Here is a 7014-nt window from a genome sequence, read left to right on the forward strand (position 1 = left end):
TATTGTTCTTTCAATGGATTACAGCTGCAGATGAGAGCTGGGTAGAGGTCCACACACCTAAAGTTGGTGTGTGGACCTCTACACACCTAAAGCTGTGTCACATAGATATTCCAGTGTTTAGTATTTATCCACTTTTTTTATTTTATTTTCCTGTATCAACAAAATAAATCCACATGTTCTGCATTATCTGACCTAATGCAACGGTGCTTACATTTTGCCCCTAGATTGTATGTATGTCTGGCACTTACTAATGCTTCACTAAAACGGGATAAACAGAGTTTACATCTAGGAGCACAATTATTTTTTTTACAATGGTTTAACTAGGATTAAGCTTAGTGGGGTGGCAACCGGAAGCTTCTTAGTAATTGTAATAGTAATAGTATACCCATGTATATCTACACACAATATTACAATTGCAACCAAACTATGTGAATTTGCAACAGAAAATATATCAATCAATCAATCAATCAATCAGTGATCTCTTTTTTTATAAGGAGAAAAATCCCGGAGAGGCTGGCAGACAGGCTGTGGACCCCTGCAGGTACCCGGCCAACTGTGGCACAGATCCAGCACGTTTGGAGTGACCTGAAGCAGATTTGGTGCGCAAAGTGGGGGACCGCATCCTGTCTGGTAAGTTTTGTATTTTGTCTTCTTCTCTTGTTAAGGAGTGGTGTTTGTGTTAGAATGTTTGTGTAAAGTAGTATTGTTTAGCTCAGAACTGTTTATTTTTCACTTCCTATATTTTACTAACCTTATTTAGTTTTGGATATTTGTTTTTGTTATTACAGCCAACTCTCCATCACGCCGGCGGCTGCAAATTATACAGCGGCCACACAGGCGACTGGCTGCCCCCCAGGATGTGGAGGAGGAGACATCCCCGGGGGAGGAGGAGGCATCACTGGAGAAGGCAGTCATGGAGGAGGAGGTGCCATCCCTGGGGAGCCCGCTGCCCAACATCTGCAGCCAGAGTCCTCCGATGAAGGAGAGGAGACGTCTGAGGAGATTGCCTGTAAGCTAACCTTAGAATCAACTTTTGTAACATATGTTGCAAATTCAACACATTCTCACACTACTTTCACCATTTTTGGTTACAAATACAAAGAAAGATCTAGCAGGATTTCATGTAGCTTCCAGTCAATAATCATGCATCAAATGAACGTTCCTTCTAGGTTGTTGGCTAGCATAAAGAAAAATAAACATGAGTTGTTTAGTTGTCCATAGTTGTACTGACAAATGTTTGCTCAGATTTTTTGGACGTAGGCAAAAGTATCATTTAGAAGTTCTGCATTAATCTATTTACCTTAACTAACCTTACAAATCTAGTTTAGTCCTGCCCACCCACGTTTACTTGCTGTTCATTTTTTATCTACAGCTACTGGAGCGCCCTTGCCAGCACCTCCTCCACAGGACACAAGTTCCTCATCTGAATGTAAGTATTTCTCAATTTTAGATATTGTAAACATTCCTTAAAAACCATGAAAATAAAGTAGGAGATACTTTGTTAGGCCTAGCTCCATCAAGAATCATTAGGAGTGTATGACTAGCTTCATGTCTAGGCAGCTTTTAACAGAAGACAAAGGTTAAATGTCACTTAGCCACGTTTGTCCCTTGTGAAAACCCACAACCTTCATTGCCAACAAACTGCATCACTTTAGTTCCATAGCCATAATTAGCTTGGCCCCAGGAATAACCTTTCTTTCTTGTTTGGCATGGTGTAAAAAGCAAAACAGTCAAATAAGATGACATAACTTGAATTTTTTAGCACTGTGCAATTAAGGAACTAGCTATATATTATACTGTTACATTTGGTCAGTACTTACCTCTCTTATTTTTTTGGTCTCCTTCTACAATCACAGCCAGTTCCTTATCGAGGGAGGCAGCCTTTATCGGGATAGCCCAGGCGGTACCGTTTTTTTTAAAAAAACATGTGAACATGTTTACAAAAAATTTTTGTTATATTTTTATATTTGTTGTTTTGCACATTTTAAGTTATTGGGGGGGAGAATAAAATTTTTTTTTGTAAAAAAACTAAAAGCCAGATTTTGTGAATGTTATTTTATTTTCTTTCAAGTGCACATTTAAAATCTGTTTCCAGCCTGGCCAATCCAATTCCATCCCTAAAAAAAACACAAAAAGAAACCTTAGTTTTTACACAATGGTTCTTTGAACAATAAAATATCGAGCGTGCTGTTATCCTACACCTGTTTTGCAGCTTGGCTGAGTTTGCTCCATTCCTGCATTGGTCACTTTATTTTCAAAATATCCTGTGACCTTAAAAGTAATAGTAGTAGTAGTGTGGACATTGGGCAAACACAAAATACAGCTTAAGCTATCTTATACAAGCAAGCGTCTTCACACAGGATACCAACTCAAGCCCACACTAACGATCTCATGGAGTCCTGAAAAAAGAGGCAAGAATGACAGGAACAATGTGAAGAATGTTCTCACCTGGCATCCGGCATCCATGTACATACTTCGCCCAGACCAGGCATGGCCACGGGCCACTTTTACAGCCCAGCCATGGGCGCGGCCCACCCCAACAGCCCAGCCATATGCCACATCCTTAGCCTAGGCCACGGGACCCCCACCCACAGCCCGGCCATGGGCCCGGCCCACCTCCACATCCTGGCCTTGACCACAGGACCCCCCCACAGCCCGGCCCACCTCCACATCCTGGCCTTGGCCACATGACCCCCCCCACAGCACGCCGATTACTTGCCTGCGTGTTAGGAGGTGGGCGGGCAGGGACACAGGGTGGATGGCCAGGGGCACAGGGTGGGCTGGCACGGGCACTAATTGGCCGGGCAGGGGCACAGGGTGGGCTGACAGGGGCACTAATTGGCCAGGCAGCGGCACGGTATGGGCTGGCAGGGGCACTATTTGGCCAGGCAGGGGCACTAATTGGGCGAGCAGGGGCACTAAACTAATTGGGCGAGCAGAGGCAATAATTGGATGGGGGGGCACTAATTGGGCGAGCAGGGCCACTAATTGGCCAGGCAGGGGCACATGATGGGCGGGCAGGGGCACTAATTGGGTGAGCAGGGGCACTAATTGGCCAGGCAAAGGGACTTTTTGGCTGGCCAGGGGCACTAATTGGGCGAGCAGGGGCACTAATTGGCCAGGCAGGGGCACTAATTGGCCAGGCAGGGGCACTCATTGGCCAGGCAGGGGCACAGGGTGGGCGGCCAAGAGGTGGAAGTGGCCAGGCAACAGCCGGGGAACAGGGTGGAGCCGGGGAGAAGGATGGCGCTGGCTGCTCTGCAGGGAATGGGGGACCAGCAGGACCTATTAGGATTTGCCAACCCGACCTGTGAATAATCACCTGATTTAGCTGAGATTGTTGGCCCAAGGATTCACTTAACATGTTACAGAGATGGTCAACTCTAAACATGTAGGTACCCAAAGTGGCTGATTGTTCTTGGACCAATTCTATCAGACAATGCATGGCCGCCAGATGTTGTTGGTTAAATTTGAACTTGGGGCAGACATCCTTGACTCCACTACTCTATCAAAATAGCCAACCAGCCTCTGAGTGAGGCTTAGAAGCTGGCTGCCCACACTGGCTTGACCCAATCCACCTGCATCCACTGGTTGCTATAAAGGGAAAATAAAAAATTACTACAATATCAAATACCTTTGTGGGTCACCATAACATTATGCAGACAGCATCCTGACATTGGAACATCAACAAATGTTAGACAAACCGTTAGACACATTTATTTTGAATCCTAAACATTAAACATGGGTTGCTTACGGAAACCTCAGGTGTCTCCTCTTCTTCTTGTGGTAAATGTCCACCTGAGGGACCCTAAACAAAAAAAACACAAATGGAACACATTGGGAAAGGTTCATTTCCCCAACATATCCAAAAAAAACACTAATGGACCATTTCTTGCCTACCTCCACAGTGGATGCAGCCCGTGAAAACTCTTCAGAACCAGAAACCAGCAGGCATGGATGTTCTACAAAGACACATGATATATCACATCAAAATGAATGAATGTGGTGACAAGTCTTCACATATCAAAAGTCCCCAATATTTCGCACAGGCAAAATTAATTTTGACATATTAAGCTCACACATTCCCAAAGGAAGGCTGCACCAGAAACCTCTGCCAAGAAAAATTAACAAATCTTATTTATATAGATATAGATATATTATAGAAAGATCAATTATTACTTAGCTTTTGGAAGGCTGAACACACACACAAACCAAATTACCTGTATTCTCCACCAGGCTTCTCTGCAGTGGATCAACGACCTCCTCCTGTAGATGGTGATCTGCTAAATAAAGCACAAAAACAACTTGAGTGAGCTTGACTCTAACCCAAGTTCATTTGGATTGATCAGTTCACCACAAATCTAACCACAAACATACCACTCCCCGAGCCAAAAATGTGTGAAATTAAACACTCATATCACACATGAGTGTGGTTAGAAACATGTTTAGAGACACATGCACAATGTCAAACAAGATATACCATGAAGGTTCATCTTACCAGGAGGAAGCCCAGTGTCATCTCGATGCAAAGTGACATCCTCATCACCCACATCAACCCGAGCACAGAGGGCAGGAGGGGACTGCTGCATCTCAGGGCGTACTATTGTAAAAACATTGAAATACACAGATTGTTGATGCAAGTCAAAAGAAGGTAAAAAATACACTAAAGAGTTTATTAAAAAAAAATGATCTCATATTTCACCCCAAACATAAATAAGTAAAAATACAATCCTATTTTGTTCTCAATGCTAATGACTAAACTGTTGCAATCCCACAAAAATGCAAAAATAAATTCACATTGGTAATTAGGTAATGTAAAAGGATTGAACTTACATGGTTGCCAAGCATTGGAGTCATCCCAGTAGTCCACCCCTACCACTGTTTCTGGCCCAATGAATGGCAATGCCAATCTTTTGTACTCCCTGAGACGCTGCACAAGATGTTCAGGATAGGTCCCACTCCTTCCAGCCTCTGTGCCCAGAAGCCTTTTGACGTGTCTGAAGATGTCACTCACATGTTTTTGACACTGGGTAATGGTCCATTGTGTACTGCCTACTGCATTTACACTGGCAATTTCCTCACAGAGTCCCTGACTTACAGCATGGGAGGTCTGGGAGTGCAAGCCCCCACAGGGTCGTGGAAAATGTTGTAGGACTCCATGACGTAGGACTCCATGGGGGTTGCATTTTGCTCAGGAGTGAAGCTGGTTGCCTTGGAAGCAGAATCTGAGCTCTGTCTCAAACTGGCTGAGGTGCCAGGTTGACAGGCCAGGGCCCTAGATGTTACTTGGCCTGCTTCACAGAGCAACCTAGCTGGCCAGAGGGAGCTGCCTGTTGGTCTATGGACTTAAGACCCTGGGGTGGTGGTGGTGGCGGGCCGGCAGCAGCAGCAGTGACAGTGGTGGTGGTGGCAGCGGTGGTGGCCATTCTCCTTGGCTCCATGTTACTAGAAGGAAAAAAATAAGAGTTATGGGACAACACACCAAAAACATTTTTTGGAGGAATAAAGTAAATGGTGTATTCTTACTTTTCGTTTTTCTTGTAGCAGCCTTCTGGTTTGAGTTTTATTTTTGACTTTATAAAGTTTTGGTTTGCATGCAGAACGGCTAAGAAGTTCTGTGTAAATTTATAGGGATACAGTACGTGCGCACGTTTGTGCGCCGTTTATGCGCACGTTTATGCGCACTTTAATGTGCGCCAGGGCGAGAATTTTGCTTGTTGTTGTCATGGAGCAGGATTTAGAAGTAGAATTGCTCTTCACTACTGCTGTTGTGGCATTAAACACAACGCTGATCCTTACTGCAGAGGAGGAGCAGCAACAACAACAACCACAGGAGCAAGCTTCTACTTTGCGATGGGTCCGGGAGCCACGCAGTCTGTCTCGCCAGGTCATCCATGGCCTGTACAGCTTGCTGGAAGATAAAATTGCTCCAAAAATCAAGAGAAGCCAGGCAGTGCCAGGAATGACCAGGCTCTTAGCCACTCTGTATATTTTAGGAAGGGGTTTCCTTTCAAACCGCCTCGGCCTTAATTTGTGGACTAAGCCAGCCTACAGTTTCAAGGGTTTTTACGAAGGTCATCAATGCCATTGTGGACCTTGTCCCACTATATATTCACTTCCCTCAAACAGCTCAGGAGTGGAGGAAGGTAAAGGTGGATTTCTTCAGGCGAGCAGGATTTCCTTATGTTTTGGGGGCCATCAATGGCACCCATGTGGTAATTCAGGCCCCTAAACTACAGGAAATCGCCTTTCGCAACCGGAAGCGATATCATTCACTGAATGTACAAATAGTCTGTGATGCCAACAGGAGAATCATGAATGCACGCACAGGTTTTCCAGGATCATGCCATGATGCCTATATCCTACGTCAGACAGCCCTCTACCAGAAATTCATCTCTGGAGAAATGCCTGAGGGCTGGTTAATAGGTAATGTATAATGTCGTTACTGTAATACAACTAACAGTAGTCAAATCCTAAAGACACCTAATATGTTGCTATGTCCCTTTTAATTGTCAGAATGCCAAGCTATTACCTATATTGTATATATGTCATATTTTGTGCTAACATCTAATTTAGCAAATAGTTGATAATTATTGTACAATATTGGGAGCATCGGGGAAGAACTTTAAGATATTCCCGAAAAGCCCTAATTAAATTACTATTTTCACAGCTCACAGTACTTCAGTGTAGTAGTCAGTAGTAACAATGTCTCTTAACAACCAAAAAGCAATAAAAAAACGAAGAGCACAATCCTTAACAACCTTTGTAAAAAAAACTCTAGTGTTACACTGCATTCACAGAAAACTTACTATACCAAGAACTAACATGTATTATGTTTGTCTTTTTACAGGTGACAAAGGATACGGGCAGCTTCCATGGCTTATGACAGCTGTGTGTCACCCACGGTCTGAAGCAGAGCATAATTACAACAAGGCTCTGCAAAAAAGCCGGGGGGTTGTGGAGCACACCATTGGGCTGCTAAAAGCACGGTTTCTGTGCTTGGTAGTGAGCTCC

At 44.1% G+C, this 7014-nt stretch overlaps 1 long non-coding RNA gene across 1 annotated transcript; it reads right to left on the reverse strand.

The window, feature by feature from the left end:
- Window positions 1-1834: 1834 nt before the first annotated feature.
- Window positions 1835-3933, reverse strand: LOC140322244 (uncharacterized). The gene is made up of 4 exons (XR_011919190.1): window positions 3901-3933; window positions 3755-3808; window positions 2202-2271; window positions 1835-2117 (listed from the first exon to the last, which is right to left on the reverse strand). It is a non-coding gene; the product is annotated as an uncharacterized lncRNA (long non-coding RNA).
- Window positions 3934-7014: the final 3081 nt, after the last annotated feature.

Source organism: Pyxicephalus adspersus, chromosome 1, assembly GCF_032062135.1.
Source record: "Pyxicephalus adspersus chromosome 1, UCB_Pads_2.0, whole genome shotgun sequence".
NCBI classification, from domain to species: domain Eukaryota; kingdom Metazoa; phylum Chordata; class Amphibia; order Anura; family Pyxicephalidae; genus Pyxicephalus; species Pyxicephalus adspersus.